Source organism: Diabrotica virgifera, chromosome 3 (genome assembly GCF_917563875.1).
Source record: "Diabrotica virgifera virgifera chromosome 3, PGI_DIABVI_V3a".
Classification (NCBI taxonomy): Eukaryota; Metazoa; Arthropoda; class Insecta; order Coleoptera; family Chrysomelidae; genus Diabrotica; species Diabrotica virgifera.
The window spans coordinates 118,715,953-118,735,438 of record NC_065445.1 but is presented as its reverse complement, the minus strand read 5'-3'; the positions used below and the strand labels follow the sequence as shown (position 1 = coordinate 118,735,438).

At 32.1% G+C, this 19,486-nt stretch overlaps 1 protein-coding gene across 9 annotated transcripts in view; it reads left to right on the top strand.

Annotated features, from left to right (window-relative positions):
* LOC114340960 (serine-enriched protein) overlaps positions 1 to 19,486 on the top strand; it is a 207,726-nt gene that overhangs the window by 89,539 nt on the left and 98,701 nt on the right. The window lies entirely within an intron of this gene.

Sequence of the window (19,486 nt, the reverse complement as noted above, 5' to 3'; positions counted from 1 at the left end):
CACCCTCGAGGTAGACCGCATACTGTAGTAGCACCTTCTTTTAATCTAGACAATTTAAATTTAACTTTAATAAAAAATCAGAAAAGAATATTAGAAATATATAATATATGGGTAAATATGAATAGTACATTCAAGAACAGTGGTGGGCCCAACGGACCCGAGTTGCCCGGTTACGTAAATAAAATGTGTTGCCTGGATAAGGGTTAACGAAGTAGTTACAGGACCTAGCATAACTATGAATGAAATTAAACAAGCAATAATATTAGCAAGCACCAGAAAAGCCACGGGACCAGATGAATTACCGAATGAAATAATAAAGCTCGTCGAAAGTTCAGGTAAAAGATCTCTCCTTCATCTTTTTAATAAAATTGATGAAACTGGCTATATACCAATGGATTGACTGCTGTCGACTTTTGTGACTTTACCTAAAAAAATCAAATTCGAAAAGATGTACTGACTACCGAACCGTCAGCTTGATGAGTCATGTTTTAAAGATATTTCTACGAATTTTGCACTCTAGGATGTACCAAAAATAGAAGGACAACTTGGTAATACACAGTTTGGATTCCGCAATAACCTTGGAACCAGAAAAGCACTATTTAATGTTCAGGTTATGGTACAGAGATGCAGAGATGTCGGACATCCGGTTTATATGTTTCATTAACTTTGAGAAGGCCTTTGATGGAGTAAAACATAAAGAAATGATTGTCATTCTTCAGCAGGTGGGTATTGATGATAAAGACCTACGTATTATTAAAAATATTTACTGGCATCAACGTGCAAACATCAGGATTGGCCAGGATACTTCTGAAGAACTTAAAATACGAAGAGGAGTAAGACAGGGCTGCATTTTATCCCCACTAATATTTAAGATTTATTCTGAGTTTGTTTTCAATAAACCAGTGGATAATGTTCAATGTGGTATCAAAATGAATGGTGTGAATACCTATTAATAATTTGAGATACGCGGATGACACGGTGTTAATTGCAAGCAATTACGAAGAACTTCAAAATCTGATTAATAGGATTACCACAACGTGCGATAAATATGGACACAAGCTAAACACCCCAAAGACCAAAGTGATGGTTGTCAGAAAGACGCCAATACAACCGGAAGTGGTAACAGCTTATGGTGAACAACTGGAGAGAACTAACAGTATCACCTACCTTGGTGGTAATCTAAATGAGAGCTGGGACATGAGCAAAGAAATTAGAATACGTATAGAGAAGGCCAGAGCTGCATTCTTAAAGATAAAGAAACTCTTATATGAAAACAATATTACTTTGAATCTGAAAATTAGATTAGTGAGATGATATGTGTTCTCTACTTTTTGTAAGGTTGCACTTTAACGGATAGGTACACTTCTCAAGAAACTATAAGCCTTTGAAATCTGTGTGTATCGGAGAATCCTACGAATAAGTTGGGTGGATAGAGTTCGAAACGAAGTTGTTTTGCATTGAATGTGAAAAGACACAGAAGTCATTAGAACAGTTAAAAATTGAAAGCTGGAATAATTTGGCCATGTTATGCGACACCCAGAGGGATATAATATACATACTCCATTTAACGATACACGGCAAGGTAGACGGAAGAAGAGGGTCAGGTCGAAGAAGAACGTCATGGCTTAAAAATCTAAGTGAATGGTTTAACACACCATCTGCATCCCTTTTCCGAGCTGCCGTCAACAAATTTATTATAGCCAATTTGATAGCCAACGCTCGATAATCCAGCACGGCACCTGAAGAAGAAGAAAACCGCAACCAAGTCATTCCAGTGTTTATTCTTCAATCTTTTTTGAGACTTTTTGAGCTCTTTCTCCAATCAAGTCGTTTCTGATCTTGTCACTTCTAGTCTCAATTAATAGTCTAGTCGCAACGTAGAGGGTCCCGTGGGCAACTCGCCGCGATTTGATGGTGGTATTATAGGTTTTTTGAGTCGTTATTGAATCCAATGGAAGTGGTCTCGTAGCCCAAATTATGGTAAAATTAGGTGTTTTTCAGGAATTATTAGAAGCCCTCTAAATAAATTGGTAGTGTTAAGGTCTTCTCTGGTGTATTTTTGGTCGCTGAATCGAATGCGACTAGTTGCGATTACTCAAAATGTGTTCTTATTTTGTTAATAAAAAAGAATTGTTTATTCGCCGAAAAGCTCGAAATGCGTTATCTACAGCACGTTTGTAGTCTTTTTCATAGAATTTTTATACGCTAAATCGATTGCCACTAATCGTGATAGCTTAAACCACGTTCCGACTTTGTTATTAATAAATTATTGCAAAAATAACGGTTTATAGTACGTTTACTCACGGTTTTTGCTCTAAATTTTAAAAACCACTTGGAATGACATAAAATTTGGCATGTACGTAGCTAACATGTCAAGCAAAACAAGTGATATTGTGCCGATGTGTGCTTTTACTCTGAGGGTGAGTTTCACCCCGTTTCGGTGGTGAAAAAGGAAACTTTTAAAATAAGTCCGGAATTGGATAAACTGATTAATTCTAAGCAACTTTTGTTCGATACAGTTTTTTCACTAAGTCAATACTGTTCGAGTTATTTGCCAGTGAATATATGTTCATTTTTCAACAAAAAAACCAAATAGCTCGAAAAGTATTGACTTAGTGAAAAAACTGTATAGAACAAAAGTTGCTTAAAATTAATCAGTTTGTACACTTCCGGACTTATTTTAAAGGTTTCTTTTTTCACCTCCGAAAAGGGGTGAAACTCACCCCCACGGTGAAAGCAGACATCGGCACAATATTAGTTCTTTTGTTTGACATGCTAGCTACGTGTATGCCAAATTTCATGTCAATCCAAGTGGTCTTTTAAAATCTAGAACAAAAACCGTGAGTGAACGTACTATAAACCGTTATTTTTGCAATAATTTATTAATAACAAAGTCGGAACGTGGTTTAAGCTATCACGACTAGTGGCCATCGATTTATCGTATAAAAATACTATGAAAAAGACTACAAACTTGCTGTAGATAACGCATTTCGAGCTTTTCAGCGAATAAACAATCATTTTGTTATTAACAAAATAAGAAAATATTTTGAGTAATCGCGACTAGTCGCATTCGATTCAGCGACCAAAAATACACCATAGAAGACCTTAACACTATCAATTTATTTACAGGGCTTCTAATAATTCCTGCAAAACACCTAATTTTACCATAATTTGTTAGTAACAATTAAACGCACCACATTTAAGCTTCCAGACCACTTCCATTGGATCCATCGACCCAAAAAACCTATAATACCACCATCAAATCGCGGCGAGCTAAAAGTGCCCACGGGACCCCCTCTGTTGCGACTAGACTATAACATCCACTGTAACATTTTCATGTCAGCTACCTCCATCGTCTTTTCGTGAATCTTCTTTACAGACCACACTTCACCGCTATACAACAACGCAGGTCTCACCATTCTCTTCTATATCTTTCCTTTCGGTCCTTCCCCGATTTTTCGATCACAGGGTACCCGCTTATGTGTTTCCAGTTAAACCAACTAGCCTGTACCATGTGAGCAATTTCTCGACCTAGCGTTCCATTTACTGTTATGTTGGAGCCCAGGTATTTAAATTCTCTTACTCATATACTCCGTTTTCTCCTTCTAGCCCTTCTCCAATCCTCCAACTTTTCTTCCAACATTTCTTTGCTCTCCTCTGCTAACACGATAGCATTAGCAAAGAGCATTGACTAAGGAGCCTCCCCCTTACTTTCTCTGTCATTAGATCCATAACAAGATAACATAAAGTATTAACAAGAATAATTACAATACCTATAAAAAAACTGAAATTAAGAGATAGCAATAAAATTTATCGCAAGCTTGTTTCTTACTAATTATTTATGATATTTTTTATTAAATTTCCTGTTAAGTGAAATGAAATCGCACCTTATTCTGCACATATTTTTCATAACATTGTACCCAGTTGCTTTGACTGATTCATATTGAACTAAACAAAATTTAAAATTAGTTATTTTAGTTATTCTGATTTAATTATTTCAAAATAATTTTAAATATGAACTAATTGTTTAGATAATATTAAATTCAACTTACAAAGTTTTTAATTTTATTTCTCAATCATTTTCAGAGTTGTTTTTTCAGTGTTTTGTAGCATAATATGCAGATAAACGGTCTATTAGAAATATCTCGAGAACTAAAGGCAACAGAATCATGAAAATTAGAATCAAGAGGTTTTGAAGACTGATATATTTAATGAAAATATTTTCATCTATTTGCTACTTCCGTTTATACCGGAAGTTGCTTATAAGTTCGATTTTTTAAATGGGACACCCTGTATATTTTTACATTTTTCGATTGTCCTCGATGTCTTCTTCCTTAAAATATGAGGTTTTGTAATGTTATACAAGGTAGTTTAAAAGATAATTCCGTTTTTTTCCTAATTTCGAAGCAATATTCACACCCTGTAGAATTGTACTAGTTTAATATCAAAAACTCTATTTATGTTCAAATAATTTTTAATATTATAGTCTACTATTGTTAAAAATTATGAGAATAGCTAAATGTTGAATTTTAGTACAAAGGGTTGGTCGAAACTCGAATGAGTATTTTCTGAATTTTCTTAAATGGAACACCCTGTATTTTAGTATTGTAATGAAATACTGTTTTATGGTACCTACTTTTTTATTTCTTAAGCATTCCCGGTACCTTATATATATACAAGCTATACGCTCCCGAGGAAGCTGAAGCTGTTTTCACTTGAAGATCCTTTTTGTGGGGGATCATCCCATTCTGAGCTTGGTTTTACAGCTGCTGGTGTGACTTCGCTGTTTCCACTACCTTTCTCCATTGTTCTCTAGGCTTGATTTTCCTTCCTATATTTCTAATTTCCATACTTCTTAAGTGTTCTTCCACTTGTTGTCTCTGAGTTTAGGCCTGCCTCTGGTTCTTGTACCTGGTGGTATCCATTCGGTTATAACTCTTAACGGATTGTTCTGCTGTCTTCTCATTATGTGTCCATACCATCTAATTCTCTGTGTCCCTATACCTTACTGCTTTTAAATTTAAAAAACCTTTTAAAAGCCAGGAGTTTCCTTTTTACAGTACACAATCGGCACAACAAATGTAGTTTTTTGTACTTAGTGATATTATGTGTTGTTATGTCTTTTTCGTCTGTGCAGTCATACACCAACTTCGTTTTTTGTCATATATTTTTTCACTATAGTACACTATACAACTATATGATCTCTAGCACATATATTTTACTCATAAAGAGACAAATCAGAACACCTAAGCAACATGTAGTTACGTCATAAACACTTATATAGGGTGTCCCAAAAGTAGTGGAACGGTCGAATATTTCGCGAACCAAACATCGGATCGAAAAACTGAAAAATACGTGTTCAATCATTTTCAAAAATCTATCCAATGACACCAAATACCAACCCCCACTACACCCCCTGGAGGTGGGGTGGGGGGTAACTTTAAAATCTCAAATGGAAACCCCTAGATTTTCTTGCAGATTTGGATTCGTTACGTAAAAGTAAGCAACTTTTATTCAAGACATTTTTCCGAACTGTGGATAGATGGCGCTATAATTGGGAAAAACGATTTATCCTGATACCATAGGTAAATTAGAGAAACGGTCTAATATCTCGAGAAATACACTTCCAAATGAGAAACCAAAAAAACCCGTTTTTAATATTTTTCGAGAACCTATCGATAAACACCAAAAATTACCCTCCAACCCACCCCCTGGAGACGGGGTGGGGGTAAATTTAAAATCTTAAATAGCAACCCCCACTTTTTATTGCAGATTCGAATTCGTCATGAAAAATTAAGCTACATTTATTCGAAACATTTTTTAAAATTGCTGATAGATGGAGCTAATAAATCGTATTTTCCAATTAAAGCGCCATCTATCAACAATTCTAAAAAATGTTTCGAATAAATGTTGCTTAGTTTTTCATGACGAATCCGAATCTGTAATAAAAAGTGGGGGTTGCTATTTAAGATTTTAATGTTACCCCCCACCCCACCTCCAGGGGGTGGGTTAGAGGGTCATGTTTAGCGTTATTCGATAGGTTTTCGAAAAGTATTACAAACCTTTTTTTTTTTTTGTTTCTCATTTAGAAGTGTATTTCTCGAGATATTAGACCGTTTCTATAATTTACCCATGGTATCAGGATAAATCGTTTTTCTCAATTATAGCGCCATCTATCCACAGTTCGAAAAAATGTCTTGAATAAAAGTTGCTTACTTTTACGTAACGAATCCAAATCTGCAAGGAAACCTAGGGGTTTCCATTTGAGATTTTAAAGTTACCCTCCACCCCCACCTCCAGGGGGTGTAGTGGGGGTTGGTGTTTGGTGTCATTGGATAGATTTTTGAAAATGATTGAACACGTATTTTTCAGTTTTTTGATCCGATGTTTAGTTCGCGAGATATTCGACCGTTCCACTACTTTTGGGACACTCTGTATGAGTTTGAAATCGAGAAAGACACGTGGACTTCAAATTAAAATTTAACACCACATTTTATACTGCACTTTTCTTGTTCTGATATGTAAGTACCAATAATGTTATTATTAATACCGTATGTATCATATACTGACTATGGTTAATAACTGCAGTTAATATCAGAGTAGCACTGGTCTATTCGAACCCTTTTTTATAACACCTTTTTTATAACACCTTTTGTAACTTATTAATTATTACTAAACTCTAAACTTAAAATTAAGCCTAGGGCAACTGTATTGAAACTTTTTTAATTTAATTTTAGCTTGTTCAGTTTCTTATGGGCCTGACATGGCATATAATATATTGTGAATGCCGAAACCGGTCGCCCACAAACTGCTTTAATAAACACCTTCAATAAGATTGTGAGTAGTAAACTCTTTGTACCATAACATTTTCAAAATGTGCTCACACCTGCAACAATTTTATCATTTGAAAACAAAGGTATTCTCTTACTGTTATTTAACAGTTAAAATACCTTTCACTGACAATATTGACTTAGTAAATACAGTGATGTTCAATTTAATTCAGTATGAATCATTCTTGGCTGATAGTTTCTTATAAAAATAAGAACTGTTCGTTTTCATAGATGAATTTTAGAGCATGGCTAGATTTCCAATAGAGGGAGTGCTCTTGTAACTTTAGGAGTTCTACTTTGTTATTATCTCGTTGCTTACTGAAAAAATGACAAATTTTGTATTATTGTACCTTGCTCTCTCATAGTATTTGTTCATTATCAAGAGCATTTTATTTTAAAATGAGTAGATAAATATTGTAATATTATGCTAAAAAAATCTAAACTAAACAATATAATACAAATTTAAAATAGTCTATGCCAATACATTATACACGAGCGGGACACCCTAAAAATAACGCTTAGTTTTCAAGATACTGACCACGGAAGGGTGGATGGCTAGTTTTATTCATACTTTATATTTTCGAGGGTGCTGAAAACGAAAATGAAGTTTATTTTGAATTTTATGTGGTGGAACATTGTCAAAATCGCAATTTTAACCTAAAAATAAATAAAAATAAAAAAAATTAAATCACGTTTTTTTGCGTTTACCTCGCTACAACTCTGTTCCATTTTAATATTTGTTTTCTGAAATTTTTACAGTATATAGCTCATCATTTCTGAAGACAAAGGTACCTGTTTCAAGCTTTTATTCTTATCCTGATAAAGGTTATGAATTTTTCAAAGGAAAAGGTGCGGATTTGTGCATTGCAAAGTTTAATCGCAAAACTTGTATGACGAAGTTTAAAATTTAACTTCCTAATCACGTTTATGTTGAAGTAGAGATCACAAAGAAGCTTTCTGGTAAGTTTTAGATCAAAATGTTTTATAGAAAAAAAATAGTGCAACTTTTAATGTCGACATTGGAAATCCCCAATATAACGCTTATTTTTCGAGATACTGACCATGGGTGGTGAATGAATAATTTTGGTCTTAGATTATGTCTTTGACCATGACAAAAACGAAAATGAATTTATTTTAAATTTTAGGTGGGGGAATATTGTCAAAATTGCAATTGTACCCTTAAAACAAAAAAAAAATGAAATACGTTTTTTTGCGTTTAATTCGCTAGAACTCTGGTCCGTTTTAATATTTTTTTCTTAAGTTTGTAAACTATATATCTCTCACATTTTTTAAGACAATGGTTTCAATTAAGCTTTTAGTTTTATTCTAGTAATAGTTATGAATCTTTTAAAGTACAAGGTGCAGATTCGTGAATTGCAAAGTTTAATCGCAAAATTTTACTGACAAAATTTGAAATATAGATTTTAAATCAAATTAAAAAATAAAACATGAGTACAAAGAAGTTTTCTGGAAAGTTTTGGATCAAAATGTTTTATAGAAAACAAATGGTGCAACGTTTAACATATACGTTATAAATCCCAAAATTAACACTAATTTTTCGAGATACTAATCATTGGTGGCGAATCATGTGTTTGATGGTGCTGAAAACGAAAATCAAGTTTATTTTGAATTTTAAGTGAGAGAACATTGTCAAAATCGCAATCTTGGCCTAAAAATAAAAAAAAGTTAAACCACGTTTTTCTTAAAATTAAAAGTTGCACCATATTTTTTCTATAACACATCTAGACTTAAAAGTCCTCATAAAACTTCTTTGAACTCTACGGTTTAACATAAACGAAATCAAATAGATAAATTTTAAATTTTGTCACTTAATTTTTGCGATTTAACTCTGCAACTCACGAATTTGCACCTTTTATTTTTACAAATTCATAACTTTTATAACAAAAAGACTGAGAGACTACAGTTAATTTTATAGTCTTCAGAAAGGTGAGAAATATATATGCTGTAGAAATTTTTGAAAAAAATTTTAAAATGGAACAGAGTTGTAGTGAGTTAAACGTAAAAATTCGTGACTTCAGTTTTTTTTCATTTTTATGTTAAAATTGCGATTTTGACAATGTTCCCTCAAATAAAATTCAAAATAAACCACTTTTTCATTGTCAGCACTATCGAAAACATAAAATAAGACCAAAATTAGCCATTCACCTCCCATGGTCAGTATCTAGAACAATAAGTGTTATTTAGGGGATGTATAACGTCTATATTAAAAGTTGCGCCATTTTTTTTCTATTAAACATTTGTAACTAAACCTTTCTAAAAAACTTCCTTGTACTCTATTTTTTAACATAAACGTGATTAATAAGATAAGTTTTAAATTTTGCCTCTCAACTTTTGCGATTAAACTTTGCAATTCACAAATCTGCACCTTGTACTTTAAAAAATTCATAACTTTTACTAGAATAAGTCCAAAATCTTAAAACAGCTACCGTTGTCTTTAAAAATGTGAGCAACATAATAGTGTACAAACCTTAGAAAAAAATATTAAAATCGACCAGAGTTGTGGCGAGTAAACGCAAAAAAACGTGATTTCACTTTTTTTTATTTTTATGGCAAAATTACGAGTTTGACAATATTTGCCCACCTAAAATTTAAAATAAATTTCATTTTCGTTTTCAGCACCGTCATAAACATAATCTAAGACCAAAATTAGCCATTCACCGCCCATGGTCAGTATCTCGGAAAAATAACCGAAAATAACCGTTAATTGGGGATTTCTAATGTTGATAATAAAAGTTGCACTATTTTTTTCTATAAAACATTTTGATCTAAAACTTTCCAAAAAACTTCTTTGTACTCTATATTTTAACATACATGTGATTAAAAAGCTAAATTTCAAACTTCGTCGCTCAACTTTTGCGATTGAACTTTGCAATTCAGAAATCTGCACCTTTTACTTTAAAAAATTCATAACTTTTATTAGAATAAGACTGAAAGCTTAAAGTAAATACCATTCTCTTAAGAAAGGTGAGAAATATATACTGTAAAAATTTTAGAAAAAAATTTTAAAAGGGAACAGAGTTGTAGCGAGGTAAACGCAAAAAAACGTGATTTCATTTTTTTTTATTTTTAGGTTAAAATTGCGATTTTGACAATGTTCCCCCACATAAAATTCAATATAAACCTCATTTTCGTTTTCAGTACCTTCAAAAATATAAAGTATGAATAAAATTAGCCATTCACCTCTCCGTGGTCAGTACCTGGTCATTTTAGGGGTATCTCCCGCTCGCCTATTATGGTTAGACGAATCAAACAATAGATTTCGTCAATATCCTAACTACATACACACATGGATATATGTATATTTTCACGAATAGTGTAATATAATTTCGTAAATCATGTGGATATATTTTTTATAAAAAATAGTTTAGAAATAGTACATTATGTGCTTAGTAGGAAAAGCTTAACATTCCCGGACGATGTAAAGATTGCCGTCGAGGCGCAAGCCGAGACAAGGCAATACAGAGTCCGGGAATGTGGCTTTTCCTGCAAGGTATACATACATACGATTTTTCCGAAAATTGAACATTTAAATTATATTAAAATAAACATGATAAAATTTTCAAATAGACGTATTATTATTTTGACTCAAATATTCGTGATGCCACCAAATACAGTTTTGTAACTATATGTATAGAAACAAAAATATTGAATTGTCAAATTTGACGCATTTGCATATTTCTGGCAGTATCTTTGGTGTTTTCTCGTGTTTTCTGTGATCGTAATCATTTTAAAAAGCAAAATTAGCTAATTTAATTATGAGTGATGTTGAGTGTTCGATTCCTGGTGCCTGGTACTCATCCAGAACTGATGGAAGTAGTGAATAATGCTTCGTTAGATTTATTGCCAACAAAATCCAGAGACATTAAATAATATGTAACTATTCATGCAACCGTTTCATGGACTATCGTAAGAATAAAAATGCAAGTTCTTTCTGAGAAAATGTTGTAATGGCATACATACTTCTTTGAGAGTTGTTCTTTAATAAATTGGTTCCGAATCTGCTGTAAGGAAAAAATATTTGGGGTTGTTTATACTGTATTGTTTTTCATAATAAATACCGTATATGTTCTCCATTGTGTTTTGCTGTAATTAAGTTTCTTTTCCGGAAAAGGCCTTTTTAGAGAAAAATCCAATTATCCGGATTTTTGATTATCCGGATCGGGTCCTGTCCCAATTAATCCAGATAATTGGAGTTCTACTGTACTTCTTTGAGAGTTGTTCTTTAATAAATTGGTTCCGAATCTGCTGTAAGGAAATAGCTATTTGTATAACAAGGGAGGAAAGTGCTACTTTTCCTCCCGAGAATGAAGTTTACTGCCCGACGCGTAGCGGAGGGCAGTAATCATTCAAGGGAGGAAAAGGCACTTTACTCCCATGTTATACATATGGTTTTTCCACCTTCCTCAAATAACAAGTCATTTTTTCATTTTTACTTAATTTATTTATGTAACTAACCAACAAAATTTATTAAAACTAAAACTAACAAGTAGGTACAATATAACTGTCAACTGTCAAATATAAGTAAAATTATTAATGTAAACATTGTTAAATCAAAATAACAATTTACTGTTTTTTACCATTCTGCAAACTACTGGGTGTTTTATAAATAAACGTTAAAATGTATAGATACTTAAATAATAAAAAAAGATATTGCACAGGGCGTCAATAAGTTATATTTCATGAATGAAATACTATGACGTCACTTTTACTTTTCCTCCCTAGGGAGGAAAAATATTTTCCTCCCTAGGGAGGAAAAGTACAACTTTGCTCCCTACAATCAGGTCCGGAAAAGTATACTTTCGGTAGAGGTGGGTGGAAAAAATATTTTCCACCTACCTCTACCGAAAGTATACTTTTCCGGACCTGATTGTAGGGAGCAAAGTTGTACTTTTCCTCCCTAGGGAGGAAAATATTTTTCCTCCCTAGGAAGGAAAAGTAAAAGTGACGTCATGGTATTTCATTCATGAAATATAACTTGTTGACGCCCTGTATAATATCTATTTTCTATTACGAAGTATCTATACATTTTAACGTTTATTTATAAAACATCCTGTATTTTGCAGAATGGTAAAAAACAGTAAATTGTTATTTTGATTTAACAATGTTTACATTAATAATTTGACTTATATTTGACAGTTGACAGTTATATTGTACCTACTCGTTGTTTTAGTTCTAATAAATTTTGTTGGTTAGTTCCATAAAGAAATTAAGTAAAAATGAAAAAATTACTTGTTATTTGAGGAAGGTGGAAAACCCATATGTATAACATGGGAGTAAAGTGCCTTTTCCTCCCTTGAATGATTACTGCCCTCCGCTACGCGTCGGGCAGTAAACTTCATTCTCGGGAGGAAAAGTTACACTTTCCTCCCTTGTTATACAAATAGCTATTCCTTACAGTAAGGAAATAACATTTCCGTACAGTTATTTTTCGTTTCCAAGCAACGCCAACGGCTAAGTATCCGCTGTGAGCTCGTACGTAGAGGGGATATTTATAAATTCGTGAGCGCCAGTAGTGACAAGTCTGTAAACGTTTACCGGAAATTTGACATAAATGTCAAAGTGATTAATTTAAAATTAAAATTAAAAACATTAATTATAAAAAATATTAGTTGATCAAAGCTGTGGTATATATTTTTACCTTAAATATACTTACGTTTTAAATACTGAATTTGCGTTTTTTAATGTTCTGTAATATGTACTTATAAATTAATCTTGGCACCATCTACATGATAATTGTGAAAGTATCCGAAGTAAGAAATTAATATTTCATTAATAGAACGTCAAAATGATTAGCAAAATCTTAAAAAAATCTATTACAATTTAATTACTTTTTAGCGTTGTAAATATTAAACGATAACAATTAAATAATAAATTTAAAAATTACCGGTGAAAGTTGAATTAGTAACCGCTAGGAGCGACACCAGCGAAGCTCAGAGCGTATAAGGAAATATCAAACGTTTCTTTCAAAAATGTTGTCAAAAATATCTAAATTCCTGACCGATTTTCGGAAAAAATCTTTTTTTTGTCTATAGGGCTTTTCATTCACAGTCATTTGTTTCGAGCTTCTGTCATATGTCGTATAATCCGTGTACATTAATATGATACACAGATTATACAAGATATGACAGAAGTTCGAAACAAATGACAATCGATGAAAAGCCCTATTGCAGAGAGTTGCGGTCGTTATCGTTCTCATGTACTATTTAATATCTGTGGAGGGAATTTACTTCATTGTCCACTAATTGTTGAAAAAATTATTATTTGAATGCTTTTTCTCATAAGGATACAATACCAAATATTTAAGTACCATCGTAGGTACTGTTTATGGGAGATATTTTCCGTCGATATTATTAGAGGACTTTACAGGGTGGGGTTTGGTTTTAAGTATAATATTGTACTTAAGATGCAAACAAAATATTCGTTTAACATAGCATATTTAATAACAGAGAATAGTTTAAAACAAATAACTCGGACGAAGTGAAAAGAGCAAATAATAGCAGAATTGCAAATAATAAATTGCTGTTGCTGTCACAAATTTTCAGTAAGAAATGAAATATTTTAACAGAAAATAGTGTGTCATGTTTAAGTTATAAATTAGACAACTTAAACCACAATATAATATAATCATAGAAACAGATATATGTACAGACCTATTTGATTAAAACCATGAAAATAGTGTAAAAATTAAACTAGTATAGGATTATTCTGCACATATAGATTTTCTTTGGTCAATAAACAAATTTGGTTAAAATAGTTTTATATAAAAGATCAAGAAAAAATTGGAAAAATGCTCACTTAATTAAAATAGTATTAATAGTTTACAATATACTAGGTAATAGGTTGCTGTTTGTATATTCTTTAAGATCTGTATATCAAACAAAGTGGATAATATCTGAATTTTTCTTATCTGCAGTAGCGCGGAAAGCTACACAGATCTGTTGAACCAGGTTCTGAGGTTCGTTAACCAGGATGTTTCTATTCCTGGACCTCGCTTCTCAAATATTTTTCCTTGCAGGGTGGCTTGTAGAAGTTCATATCTGCAATCATTTTGCATAATGTGTTCGAAATATAATTTTTGGGATTTGATGGTGGTCAGTACCTCTCTGTTCTTATTCATTTTTCTGGGAACCTCCTGGTAACGCGGTTATTAGGGAGTCTATGATCATGGCCAACCCATCTTGGACGTTGGGATTTAATCTCTTGTCCATATAGACTGAGAGGCAGCGCCGAAAAATCTCTCTGAATTTACTAAAGCTAGTTTGTAATGTCAAACAATGGACAGGGCTAAAAAACATAGGAGACCTAATACATACTGCAAGGGATAGAGAAGAATGGTCAAACGTGATCGCGAACATCCATTAGTGGATTGCATAAGAAGAAGAAGAAGAAGTTTTTTCACAGTTTACCGTGATTGTGTAGAGAAACATACTGCGGTCGGTCAAGCGAAAGGTTGAACAGGTGGTACTGACAGCTTGTCAAAGTTGCTTACCTGCGGAGGTAATTAAATCCATTTACTAAGGCTGAAAATCAGTACACACTTTCTAAATTGAATATAAATAAAAGTTATTATAGTCGGTCAGCTGTATGATGGGACAGAGCCGGTCGGTCGGCCCCAATGAATGTACAGGGTTATTCAATATATATTTAGACCCCCCTGTAAACTGCTTTATTTACAGAATTAGAAAAAAATGTAAAATACAAAAGTTATTCAATTTTTTAATTATGATTTTTCGACATATATATCGTACTAGTGACGTCAACCATCTGGGCGTGATGACGTAATCGACTATTTTTTTAAATGAGAATATCGTCGTCTGCTAGCTCATTTGAAAGGTTATTCAATTCTCTATGCAGTAATATAAACATTAAGATTATTATTTATACAGGGTGTCCAAAAGAAATTTTTGAATTATTAATTAAACAATTAATTTAATTTAAAAAAAATTTTTAGCACCCTGTATAAACAATCATGTTAGTGTTTATATTACTGAATAGGGAATCGAATAACCTTTCAAATGAGCTAGCACACGACCCCTATTCTCATTTAAAAAAATGGTCGATTACGTCATCACGTCCAGATGGATGACGTCACTAGTACGATATATATGTCAAAAAATCATAATTTAAAAATTGAATAAGTTTTGTATTTTACATTTTTTTCTAATTCTGTAAATAAAGCAGTTTAGAGGAGGGTCAAAATATAGTGAATAACCCTGTACATTCATTGGAGCCGACCGACCAGATCTGTCCCATCATACAGCTGACCGACTATAATAACTTTTATTTATATTCAATTTAGAATGTGTGTACGGATTTTCAGCCTTAGTAAATGGAAATAATTACCTTCGTAGGAAAGCAACTTTGATACCCTCTCAGTAACCCCTGTTCTACGTTTCGCTTGACCGACCGCAGTATGTTTCTCTACACAATCACAGTAATCAACTGCGAAAAATTTAGCTTTAGTAAATTCAGAGAAATTTTTCAGCGCTGCCTCTTGGACTAATATATCGTCCCAGCGTTAATTATGCATCTTCAATATTTTCAATTATTACGTTTGGTCTTCCAATTTGATATTTTCATTATTTTTAAATCCTATTCTATATGTTCCCCCTTCCCCTCTCATTTTCTCCTGGACCTCTTTCTGTTTCTTGGTTTCAGTGGAATCCAATTCGTGATTTTTTTTATTATTGAGGTATATTTCTTTATTTGTTCTCACTCTTGTTTCTCCGTTATTAATTGTTTTTGTAGTCCTTTCTTTAACGGTAAAATATTGCAAAACCTCTAAATTTTAAAGAACCGCTTGGATTGACATGAAATTTGGCATACACATAGCTAACAAGTCAAAGAAAAAAAGTGATATTGTGCCGATATATGTGCTTTTGCCCTGGGGGTGGTTTTCACCCTCTCTTGGGGGTGAAAAAAATATTCGTCCAAAGAAAGTCAGGAAATGGATAAACTGGCTAATTTTAAGTAACTTTTGTTCTATAGAGTTTTTTCACTAAGTCAATACTTTTCGAGTTATTTGGCAGTGAATATGTTCAGTTTTTCAACAAAATAACTACGCTTTTAGACGGTTTCTCGCAAATAACTCAAAAAGTATGTATTTTGTCGAAAAGGCATTCTTAGCAAAAATATAGCCTGTAAAAATTTTTAAAAAATGGTGTATACATCACGTCTCTACACCTAGCAGAAGCAGAGTTATAGCTAATGAAAAATAGGTTCATATTGGTCAAATTCCAAATGGAATACTTTAACGTGAAATAACCAAAAACGAAGCACATTTCGGAGAAAACTCATTACAACTTATTTAAAGTGTTTAAAAAAGCTTCATTTTTGTTTTATAAAAAAAATGTCTAGCATCAAAATTAAACAAGTTACGCTCAAAATAAAGTCAGTCCCTTTTGGTTTTGGTAAAAAAATCGAGAAAATCACCCCCTAATTAGTATCTTAAATGAACTTAATCGTTTCGACTTCACAAGTTTCTTGACTCGTGTATATATTGTTTATATGATCTGTAAGTTTCATCGGTTCATAGTCCTTATTATTGAAAGGGCTGTAGTTAAAAGGGGTTGAAAGAGTCACTGATCACGAATGTATGCAAATTTTGAAACACCAAATCTTAATCAATTTTTGTCTAAAAGAAAAACAAAAAAATACATGATATTCAGAAAAGCAAATCGGACTTTTTTTGTTTTTCGAGATTTTTGGTATCTCTAACAATTTTTAAGTTATTTTGAAAAAAAGCATATTTTTCAAAATTTAAATTTTTAAAAATTTTACTTTGAAACCAAATTTTTTCAAAAATAAGCACTTTGAATCGATCAAACTTACAGATCATATAAACACAACATAAGTAAAATAATTTGTGGAGCGGTAACAATTAATTTAATTTAAGTTGATAATTAGGGGGTGGTCTTCCCGATTTTTTTTTGCAAAAACAAAAGGGACCAACTTTATTTTGAGCGTAACTTGCTTAAATTTAATGCTAGAAACTTTTTGTAAAACAGAAATAAAGCATTTTTTAAACACTTTAAAAAAGTTATAATAGGTTTTCCCCAAAAGGTGCTTAATTTTTTGGATATTTCACGTCGAAATATTCTATTTGAAATTTGGTGAATATGAATCTATTTTTCATTGGCTATAACTCCGGTTCTACGAGATCCAGAGACCTAACGCGTACACCATTTTTTTACTTTTTTATAGGCTATATTTTTGCTAAGAACGTTTTTTTCGACAAAGTACTTACTTTTTGAGTTATTTGCGGAAAACCGTCTAAAAATGTGGTTATTTTGTTGAAAAATGAACATATTCACTTGCAAATAACTCGAAAAGTATTGACTTGGCGAAAAAGCTCTATAGAACAAAAGTTATTTAAAATTAGTCAGTTTACCCATTTTCGGACTTAGTTTGGACATATATTTTTTCACCCCCAAGAGGGGGTGAAAGTCACCCCCAGGGCAAAAGCACACATCGGCACAATATCACTTTTTTTCTTTGACACGTAAGCTATATGTATGCCAAATTTCATGTCAATCCAAGTGGTTCTTTAAAATTTAGAGCAAAAACCGTGAAAGAATGGACTATTGGTCCTAAGATTGATCTCATAATTTTTCTTCCAAATATTCTTCATTTTGTTTGTTATTGTCATGGTTTTTGTTTATCGGTAATATTTTTGAATTTGAGTAATTATTTATTTCTTCAGAAACCTTAATTACCTTTCCGAATTCTTTCATGTATCCTGTCCATTTTCACAGGTAGTTAAAGTTGGCCACATGTTCAAATTTGAAATTATTAGTTTTTACTAGTAGACCAGGGCGGATCTGTTTTGAGGTGGATGTGAGAGGTGGCATTCGGATTTTAACAGATAAAGTTAGGTGAAAACTTCAATAATTATAGCTTCTCAAATATGCCCGAAACATTAATAAAAAAATTTAAATATTTAAAAATTTCGAAAAATATCGATTTTTTTCTATTATCATTGTCTATAACTTTAAAACGATTGATTTTGGAACAAAGTCGTAGGGAAAGAAAATAAAGGTAATTAAATTTTGTATAATATACGAATTGTTAAAAGTGTCTTAAATTATTACCTTTCCGCAAAATAGCAATAAATAGAAAATAAGGGGGCAAAAAAGACTGTTTTTATTCAATGTTTTTCAACCACTTTGGTTGCACTTAGAACCTTCATAGTTCGCTTAAAAATTTTTTACAATATACTTAAACTGTCCACCAAATTTCACTAAAATCGACCTAATAGATTTTGCATAATAATTTTGCAATCTAATTTTTTTTAAAAAGTTCAAATTAAAAAAAAATCGACCTGTTTCGGGATTGATCTCCAGAGACGCCTATTCTCGAGAAAATGAATTTATGCCAACTCAAACGTCCTCACTGTATTTGTTTATAAGCCAAAAATTGTTTATAAATTTAAAATAGTGCTATGCCGCTTAAATAATCCGATTTTAAATCTGTAAAGTGTATTAGATAAGTAGGGAACCTCTTTTATGTAATAAAAATGAGCAAACTTCTAAATGGTTCACTTTTTCTTCAGAAAGTTTTTAAAAAATTGGAACTTTTTTAAAAAAATTTAGATTGCCAAATTATTCTGCAAAATCTATCAGGTTGATTTTAATGAAATTTGGTGAACGATTTAAATATGTTGTAAGAATTTTCTAAGCGAATTACGAAAGTTCTAAGTACAACGAAAGTGGTTGAAAAACATTGAATAAAAACAGGCTTATTTTGCCCCCTTATTTCGTATGTTTTGCTATTTTGCAGAAAGGGTAATAATTTAAGACATTTTTAACCAGACGTTTATCATACAAAATTCAATTATCTTTGTTTTATTTTCCTACGACTTTGTTCCAAAATGAATCGTTTTAAAGTTATAAGCAAAGAAAGAAGAAAAAAAATCAATGTTTTTAGAAATTTTTAAATATTTTAATTTTTTTAATAATGTTCCGGGAATATTTGAGAAGGACCATAAGTCAATTATTATTATTGAAGTTGTCACCTAACTTAATCTGCAAAAATCCGAATGCCACCTCGCACATCCAAAAATAGACTTTTTTCGCAGATCCGCCCTGGTCAATAGACCCTTTCCTGTCTTTCCGTTCGATATATTTTGGTGTTGCTTTCATTCATTACTAATCCCACTTTACTTGCTTCATTGTCCAACATTAGAGGTTTGACTAGTATTATGGGTACTATTTTCTTTTTTCTGTTATAAGTTTTAGATAATTTGAATAAGCAATTATTTGGGTTCCATGTAGTACTATGTTCTTTTCTATTACTGTACATTATTTTTAAAATTTATAGTAATTATATAATATTTCAAATTAATCTTAAAATAAAAAAAAGCAACCAACGCTTTACAAAATATTCTTTAAGTCACTAGTCTACATAGGCGCCCATATCCAGTGGCACGGGGGAGTCCACATCCTAGCTTTTCGGTTGCTTTAAACTTTATTGTCATCCAAAGTTTACAAAATGTAATGTGCAACATCTCCACGTCTGCCTTCCTCTAAAAATTTCCATATACAAAAATTGGCATCAAGCATTCATTGTTTTGCTTTTGCTATTTTTCTAGTTCCTTTCTTGATTTAAACATAAAACTTTTTTGACCAAAATTGTAA